Source organism: Giraffa tippelskirchi, chromosome 1, assembly GCF_054371585.1.
Source record: "Giraffa tippelskirchi isolate mGirTip1 chromosome 1, T2T-mGirTip1v1.2.pri, whole genome shotgun sequence".
Taxonomy (NCBI): Eukaryota; Metazoa; Chordata; class Mammalia; order Artiodactyla; family Giraffidae; genus Giraffa; species Giraffa tippelskirchi.
Window position 1 is genome coordinate 193,920,192 of NC_137275.1, and position 9,647 is coordinate 193,929,838.

Here is a 9,647-nt window from a genome sequence, read left to right on the forward strand (position 1 = left end):
TTGATATTTCTCCTGGCAATCTTGATTACAGCTTGCACTTCATCCAGCCCAGCCTTTCTCATGATGTACTCTGCATATAAGTTAAATAAGCAGGGTGACAATATACAGCCTTGACGTACTCCTTTCCCTGCTTGGAAACAGTCTATTGTTCCATGTCCAATTCTAACTGTTGCTTCCTGACCTGCATACAGGTTTCTCAGGAGGCAGGTCAGGTGGTGTGATATGCTCATTTCTATAACAATTTTCCAGAGTTTGTTGTGGTCCACACAGTCAAAGGCTTTGGCATAGTCAATAAAACAGAAGTAGATGTTTTTCTAGAACTCTCTTGCTTTTTTGATGATCCAATGGATGTTGGCCATTTGATCTCTGGTTCCTCTGCCTTTTCTCAATCCAGCTTGAACATCTGGAAGTTTGCAGTTCACATACTGTTGAAGCCTGCTTTGGAGAATTTTGAGCACCACTTTGCTAGCATGTGTGATGAGTGCAATTGTGTGGTAGTTTGAGCATTCTTTGGCACTGCCTTTCTTTGGGATTGGGATGAATACTGACCTTTTCCAGTCCTGTGGCCACTGCTGAGTTTTCCATATTTGCTGGCATATTGAGTGCAGCACTTTCACAGCATCATCTTTTAGGATCTGAAATAGCTCACCTGGAATTTCATCACCTCCGCTAGCTTTGTTCTTAGCGACGCTTTCTAAGGCCCACTTAACTTCACATTCCAGGATGTCTGGCTCTAGGTGAGTGATCATATCATCATGATTATCTGGGTCATGAAGATCTTTTTTGTATAGTTCTTCTGTGTATTCTTGCCACCTCTTCTTACTATCTTCTGCTTCTGTTAGGTCCATACCATTTCTGTCCTTTATTGTGCCCATCTTTGCATGAAATGTTCCCTTGGTGTCTCTAATTTTCTTGAAGAGGTCTCTAGACTTTCCCATTCTATTGTTTTCCTCTATTGCTTTGCACTGATCACTGAGGAAGACTTTCTTATCTCTCCTTGCTATTCTTCTGAACTCTGCATTCAAATGGGTATAACTTTCCTTTTCTCCTTTGCCTTTCACTTCTCTTCTTTTCACAGCTATTTATAAGGCCTCCTCAGACAACCATTTTGCCTTTTGCATTTCCATTCTTGGGGATGGTTTTGATCCCTGCCTCATATACAATGTCATGAACCTCTGTCCATAGTTCTTCAGGCACTCTATCAGATCTAATCCTTTGAATCTATTTGTCAGTTCCACTGTATAATTGTAAGGGATTTGATTTAGGCCATACATGAATGGTCTAGTGGTTTTCCCTGCTTTCTTCAATTTAAGTCTGAATTTGGCAATAAGGAGTTCATGGTTTGTGCCACAGTCAGCTCCCAGTCTTCTTTTGGCTGACTGTATAGAACTTCTCCATCTTTGGCTGCAAAGAATATAATCAATCTGATTTTGGTATTGATCATCTGGTGATGTCCTTGTGTAGAGTCTTCTCTTGTGTTGTTGGAAGAGGGTGTTTGCTATGACCAGTGCATTCTCTTGGCAAAACTCTATTAGCCTTTGCCCTGCTTCATTTTGTACTCCAAGTCCAAATTTACCTGTTATTCCAGGTGTTTCTTGATTCCCTACTTTTGCATTCCAGTCCCATATAATAAAAAGAATATCTTTTTTGGGTGTTAGTTCTAGAAGGTCGTGTAGGTCTTCATAGAACCATTTAACTTCAGCCTCTTCAGCATTACTGTTTGGGGCATAGACTTGGATTACTGTGATATTGAATGGTTTGCCTTGGAAACGAACAGAGATCATTCTGTCGTTTTTGAGATTGCATGCAAGTACTGCATTTTGGACTCTTTTGTTGACTATGAGGGCTACTCCATTTCTTCCAAGGGATTCCTGTCCACAGTTATAATGGTCATCTGAGTTAAATTCACCCATTCCAGTCCATTTTAGTTCTCTGATTCCTAAAACGTCGATGTTCACTCTTGCCATCTCCTGTTTGACCACTTGCAATTTGCCTTGATTCATGGACCTAACATTCCAGGTTTCTATGCAATATTGCTCTTACAGCATCGGACTTTACTTCCATCACCAGTCACATCCACAACTGGGTGTTGGTTTTGCTTTGTCTCCAACTCTTCATTCTTTCTGGAGTTATTTCTCCACTGACCTCCAGTAACATATTGGGCACCTACTCACCTGGGGAGTTCATCTTTCAGTGTCCTATCTTTTGCTTTTTCATATTGTTCATGGGGTTCTCAAGGCAAGAATACTGAAGTGGTTTGCCATTCCCTTCTCCAGTGGACCACGTTCTGTCAGAACTCTCCACCATGACCCATCCGTCTTGGGTGGCCCTACATGGCATGGCTCATAGTTTCTTTGAGTTAGACAAGGCTGTGGTCCATGTGATCAGATTGGTATGTTTCCTGTGATTGTGTTTTCATTCTGTCTGCCCTCTAATGGAGAAGGATAAGAGGCTTAGGGAAGCTTCCTGATGGGAGGGACTGATTGAGGGGGAAATTGGGTATTGTTCTGATGGGTGGGGCCATGCTCAGTAAAGCTTTAACCCAATTTTCTGTTGATGGTGGGGCTGTGTTCCCTCTCTGTTATTTACCTGGGGCCAAACTATGGTGGAGGTAATGAAGATATTGGCAACCTCCTTCAAAAGGTCCCCTGCACAGCACTGCTGCACTCAGTGCTCCGAGCCCTGCAGCAGGCCACCACCAACCCACACCTTGCCCGGAGACTCCTGGACACTTACAGGCAAGTCTGGGTCAGTCTCTTGTGGGGTCACTGCTCCTTTCTCCTGGATCCTGGTATGTACAAGGTTCTTTCGTGCCCGCCAAGAGTTTGCTTCCCATTCCTGTGTAAGTTCTGGCTGCTCTATGATGGGGTTAATGGCGACCTCCTCCAAGAGGGCTTATGCCATACCCAGGTTTGCTGCGCCCAGAGCCCCTGCTACTGTTATTTAGGTACTTCAGAGAGGAGCTAAAGGATAGGATATGGGAGAGGGCCTGTCCCTGGGAAGGCCCCATAGGGTCCTGCTTTGTTACAATCTTCTTAGAGAGTGGAAGATGAATTTTAACAGATTGTTTAAACCCGTAAAAGTATGTAAGTTATTAAATTATATTTCTTTTTCTATGAGTTCTATGTCCCCAAGCTTGAGCCACTCAAAAGAGAATATTCATGAGACCAGGTTCAAACTGAATCTCTAATTTCTTTTATCAAAGCTTCAAACTTTGTCACTAGACTCCCCAGTGTCTAGGGGTGTCCTGAGAAATGTTTAACAACTGGGTTTTATATATGTTTGTTAGAATTTTACTGAAGGATGTGTAGCACACAATTCATGAATTATGATAAAAGTATAAAATAATTTCATTGTAAATTCCATATAGCCAATTAACTCTCACAGGATGCTGACTTTTGCCAAATTCTTGTATCTGTAGCCAACCCATGATTGCAAGTCAATCATGAGTTGACAGGTTTTGTGCTATTTATAATGTAATAGTTATAGATATGACACACTTTAAAGTTTAGTCTATTATTAACATTTTATCTAACACTTTCCAAAGTCTAGATAGACAAGAAAACAATAAATAAAGGCCTGATTTGTAACCTTTGATGATTTTCATGTAGTAAATATACTCACTATGGCCAATTTTAATCTACCAACATGATGGAACTAAATGGGAAGGGATATATGGTAGCCCATATTGTTTTATTTATTATCTATTATTTTCACCAAGCAGATAAAATAGATATAAATAATTTCAAAAGCATAGATAATAGCAAAAATAATTAGGAATTGAAGAGTTTTGCATGTTTATTTTCTTTGTTTTTTAATATAACTTATTTAACTATAAATTTACGAAAGTTGATTTTTAATAACAAATGTTAAAATGTTTTAAACAACAGAATTGCAGTATTCCTGAAAATTAACAGTGGGCTTTTGTCAGCTGGTAGGAGATGGCCCTAATAAACCACTGATTCCCAGAGGCCTCTATATTCTTGCTCCAGTCTAGATTGATCGATGTCTACAGTTACTGCAGGGTTATCATATTAAAAAATTTTTTGATTTTCTTCTTTTATTTCTCTTTGCTTTATTATACTCCCTCATCTTGCTGGAGTACATCCTCAAATTACTTGCAAAGAAGTTAACCTTTTATACATGAAGTAAAAAGAAGCACAAAATTTCTGAGTTCTTGTATGCTTAATGATATCCTTATTTTCTTATACTGACTGAAAGTTTGGGTATAGAACTTTAAGTTGAAAATTAATTTGAAATTTAAAGTGTTTGTAGCATTGATTTCTAGAAACCTGGGCTGCTGATAAGCAGATTGGTGCATACGTTTCCCGCTTCTGGGAGGTTTTAAGATCTTTCCTTCATTTTGACGTTTTGAAATTTCATAGAGATGTGTCTAGGTTTGTTTTCACTCATTCTGTGAGATATTTGGTGCAATTTTTTTCAAAATAATGTCCTTCTTTTGGTAAAACCTATCGTACAGGGTCTTTGATAATCCCACATTTTTCCTCTTCTCTTTTGCTGGAGCCTTATCAGTCAATTGTGAGGGGTCTCAGATTGACTCTGTGTCTTACCGCTCTCATATTTTTTTCTATTTTGCCTTTTGTTTTTCGGTCTGGGAGAGTTCTTCGACTCCATCTTCTAGCTCCTTAATAAATTTTAGTTTAGACAATTGTATTTTTTAATTTCCAAAAGCTAGTTCCTTTTCACAAGTTGTTTTCTTCTCACAGCATCCTTATTTTTATGGACTCATACTTTCTTAAATCTCTCTGAGAATTACAAATATAACTTTAAAAATTGCTTTTATTCTTCCTTGATTGTCTTTGTTTCTTCCAGGGCTATTTTTCTTCTTTATTTTGATTTTTTTCACTTTTCCAAACTTCTGAACACTCAGTAGCATATCCATTTCCAGTAATAGAAAACTCTCAAGCAACCTTAAAATAACACTTTTACTTCATGTGCTTATATTTTGAAACAGCAATTTCACTTTGTGGAATTAATTTTTAAAAATGAGAAGATATATTAATATATTCAAGGATATTCACAAAGCTTTATCTTTAGTAATAAAAATAGCCAGCATATATTGAACACTTATTATGTACCAGTCACGTTGAAGGGCTCTACATTTTCAGACCCACTTAATTCTCACAACCATTTGGATTCAATATTATTATCTCCATTTTATGGATGAGGAACAAACCAAGAGGTTAATCAGCTTGCCCATGATTGCACAATTAGTAAGTTCAGGATTGTAACTCAGACTGAGGGTCCAAACTGAGGACTCTTAACCAATGTGTAATAATACTGATGCAGTAGAGAAAGATTAGAAATAATTAGACCAAAATATTAATAGTGATTATATTTTGATAATGGGATTATGAATACTATTTTTATGAATTTCCTTTTGTTTAAATTAAACAATTGAAATTGTGGGTACATATAATTTTCAAAATTGCTATCTTTAAATTGAAATGGACATCACATATCATAAAATTTCCTGACTTAAAGTGAACAATTCAGTGGTTTTTATATATTCAAAACTTACATGAGTATCATATTAATTCCAGACAATTTTCGTTATTCCCAAAATAAATTCTTTAACCATTAAGTGGTCAGTTCTAAGCCCCTCTTCTTCCCAACCCCTAGGAATCAGTATCTACTTTCTATCTCTTTGAATTTACCTATTATGGACATTTCATATAAATGGAAAAATATTATATGTGACCTTTTGTGTCTGATTTCTTTCACTTTAACATAACTTATCTATGACCTCAGGCAGCTACAATGTTAAAAAATTGCCTCTGTTTTTTTAAAAATATTATTTATTGAAATATATTTGACTTACAATATTATATTATTTTCAGGTATCAGTTCAATTCAGTTCAGTTGCTCAGTCGTGTCCGACTCTTTGCGACCCCATGGACTGCAGCATGCCAGACCTCCCTGTCCATCACCAACTCCCAGAGTTTACCCAAACTCATGTCCATTGAGTCGGTGATGCCATCCAACTTTCTCATCCTCTGTTGTCCCCTTTTCCTCCTGCCCCCAATCCTTCCCAGCATCAGGGTCTTTTCAAATGAATCAGCTCTTCGCATCAGGTGGCCAAAGTATTGGAGTTTCAGCTTCAACATCAGTCCTTCCAATGAACACCCAGGACTGATCTCCTCTAGGATGGACTGGTTGGATCTCCTTGCAGTCCAAGGGACTCTCAAGAGTCTTTTCCAACACCACAGTTCAAAAGCATCCATTCTTTGGCGCTCAGCTTTCCTTACAGTCCAACTCTCACATCCATACATGACTACTGGAAAAACCATAGCCTTGACTAGACAGACCTTTGTTGACAAAGTAATGTCTCTGCTTTTTAATATGCTGTCTAGGTTGGTCATAGCTTTTCTTCCAAGGAGTAAGCGTCTTTTAATTTCATGGCTGCAATCACCATCTGCAGTGATTTTGGAGCCCCCCAAAATAAAGCCAGCCACTGTTTCCACTGTTTCCCCATCTATTTGCCATGAAGTGATGGGACTGGATGCCACATTGCTATTTGATATTTCCATAGATTACACACCATACAAAGTTACTTTAAAATATTGACTAAATTCCCTTTGCTGTACATGTGTCCCTGTGACTTACTTATTTTATGACTGCTATTTTGTACTCTTAATCCCCTTTACCTATTTTGCCCCTCCCCCTCCTCCTCTCCCCTGTGGTAACCAATACCTTTTTCTTTGGATGTGAGTCTGTCTCTATTTTCTTTGTTTGTTTTGTTTTGTCTCTGATTTTTTTTTTTTTTTTTACAAACACCCATAAGGAAAATGTTGTTAGCACTGAATGACCTCTGAGTAAGGTTTTATATTGTTGTTGTTTAGGTGCAACTGTGTCCGACCCTTTTGTGATCCGAAGGACCATAGTCTGCCAAGATCCTCTGTCCATGAGATGCATGCAATAAAAAGAACGATTTTTTAAGAAAAATATGCATTAATTTTGAAAAATAATTTTTAAACTAAAGAAAAGTCCTATTTGAATATTAGACTTCCTATGGTTAATATTTGGCTTCTGTAGCATTAGACATCTATAGCCTTAGCTTGTGAGTATTTTTTTCTACAGTGATTGAGAGGATAGTATTCACAGTATAATTAATAGATATGTACAAAAAGGAAGATCACTACGTTTTGAGCATACTGAGTTTGGGTTATCAGGAGGATAGGCGGATGTCCAACAGGCAGTCGAAAATGTGGACTTGAGCATTAGTCAAGACGTAAGATTGGTAGAAAAGATTGAGTAAAATTCCCAAAGGAGGAATGTAAAGAGAAGAAAAATGAACCATGGGCATAACCAAAGGGAGTACTTACTTTTGGGGTCAGAAGGAGAAAGAGGAATCAGAGAATGAGAACTAGATCTGAGAGTGAACACGTTATGAAAAATCATGGGAGAAGACGTTATGAAGAAATAGAAGTTGTTGATAGCCTGGAATCTGAGGAGGATGAAAACAAAGAAAAAGCTACTGGATTTGATCCTTCAATGGTTATCGAGAGAGAATTTTTTGTACCTGGTGAGGGTGCACATGGTTAGATGGTGAGGAAATGGAAACCCTGACAAAGAAACTTGGTGGTAAAGGAAAGGAAGTGGGAACAGGAAAGTAGTTCAAGGAGTAGCCTGGTGAGTGGAGGTGACGTGTGTGTGTGTGTGTGTGTGTGTGTGTGTGTGTGTGTGTGTGTGTATTAAGATGGGGAGCACTTCAAAACATTTATACATTGGCAGGAAGAAGTCACAGAAGAAGGAATGAGATGTAGTTAAATGTGGTCAATTTGTGGGGATTACTGATGGGGTAAGGCCCCAGAGAATGGACGAGAATGAGGGACACAGAGGGAGCTTTCACTTTGAAATAAAGGAAGATCATTTCTTTTTTCTTTCCTTTTTCTTCATAGCAATCACATCTGTTTATTTCAGGATATAATATGCTATTTAGACCCATGCATGATACTAAAGTATAATCCTGTTTAGATATTTTATTTTGCAAAGATAGGTTCTAAAAATCATAAGACTGAATAGATTAATGATATAATATGTATCAAACTTAGATTTAAAATGTAGATCAGGATTCTCATTGACTCTGTCCTACTGCTAAAGATATTACAAAGATACACATTTAGAAGACCAGCCTGCTATTCTCTCTTGAGGAGACTAGATTCAAATTGATAAGAGGTACACTGACATTTATAGACATAGCTATTATCAAAAGGGTATTTCTTTGATGTTGCAAGAAGAAATAGTCCAAATTTTATTCTTTATGACTACTGACATGATTTAATATATACATTATAATATATTTCAGACCATCAAATTAAAATGTTATATACGTATGTACTACATTGTTATATTTGCACATATCTTTTCCAATTTCAGACTAAGCAAAGATGTACATTTGGAGCTGTATTAATGTATCAAAGTAAAAGACAACCCAACTTGGTACCAAGAAATATCATGACCGTCGTGTAGTGTTTGATAGAGAAAACACTGATTTTTGACACATCACTTTATTCAGATAGCAGTCTGGTCACACATGGTTCAATGACACCCAAATAATAAACCAAATATAATCAGATGTTAAAGATTGGTTTTCAAACATTATAACCAATCATGCCGCACTTGCCTATGATCTCGCCAACATAAAACCACACTCACAATTCAGTGGCCACCAGACCATTCAGTGGAGCTTCCTTAACTGTGAGCTGTTTGAAGCCACTAGTTTGAGCACTAATGACTATTTTTTTAAACATCTGAATAGCAATAGGGATCTCAGTAGGGTTGGAGGAACCAGCTCAACTTTAACCTAGTGCCAAAATGTGGCCAGTCAAGGCTTCAGTGAAGTCACAGCAGCATTGACCAGGGCTTGAGCCTTCTCTGTGAAGTTATGGACAAAGTGGGCCATGGTTCTAGATTAGAAAAATCTCACCCAGAACTGGAGGGTCGCCACTTTCTCTGAGACAGTAGTGAAGGAAAGGAGGATGGGAGAAAAGACAAAGAAGTGGTGTTAATGTGGAAGCCTGTCCACATTTTGAATGAAGTAATAAAAGAGGTCATCTGCAGGGAATAAGGAGACCTGGATAGAAGGGGATTTTACATATATAGAATAGTCTTATAAAAGTTATAATTAGAAAAGATGCCAAGTTCTTTTCTTAATTTAGCAAAGCAGATGGTTTGCAGCATCATCATGCAACAAAAAGAACTTTAGCTTTGGGACCACAAAGACTTGAGTTTGAGTCCTGACTTTATTCCTTTTAAACAAGTTACCAAACTTGTCTTTCTCAGTTTCTTCACAGTAAAATGGGGACAACAGTTCCCTATTTTGTCATAGAGTTACGACATATAGAGTCAACTATAGGACATGTCAGTTAACTTCCAATAAACATTTATTAATCTCCTACTCTGCATGTAGTACTCCACTAGGTGTGTATCTTGGAGGATTTTGAAGTCTAAAAGGAAATTTACTTCTCCTTCATTCTTTTTTGGGACATAAAATAATTGACTTAAAAAATTATGTTTATTTTTGGCTGCATTGGGTGTTTGTTGCTGCAACTGAACTTCCTCTTGTTGTGGAATATTGGCTCTAGAGCGTGGACTCGGCGGTTGTGGCACACGGGCTTAGTTGC

At 37.7% G+C, this 9,647-nt stretch overlaps 1 pseudogene; it reads right to left on the reverse strand.

Moving 5' to 3' along the window:
- Nucleotides 1–8,615: 8,615 nt before the first annotated feature.
- On the reverse strand, nucleotides 8,616–8,926 carry LOC145539026 (ATP synthase F(0) complex subunit g, mitochondrial pseudogene; annotated as a pseudogene).
- Nucleotides 8,927–9,647: the final 721 nt, after the last annotated feature.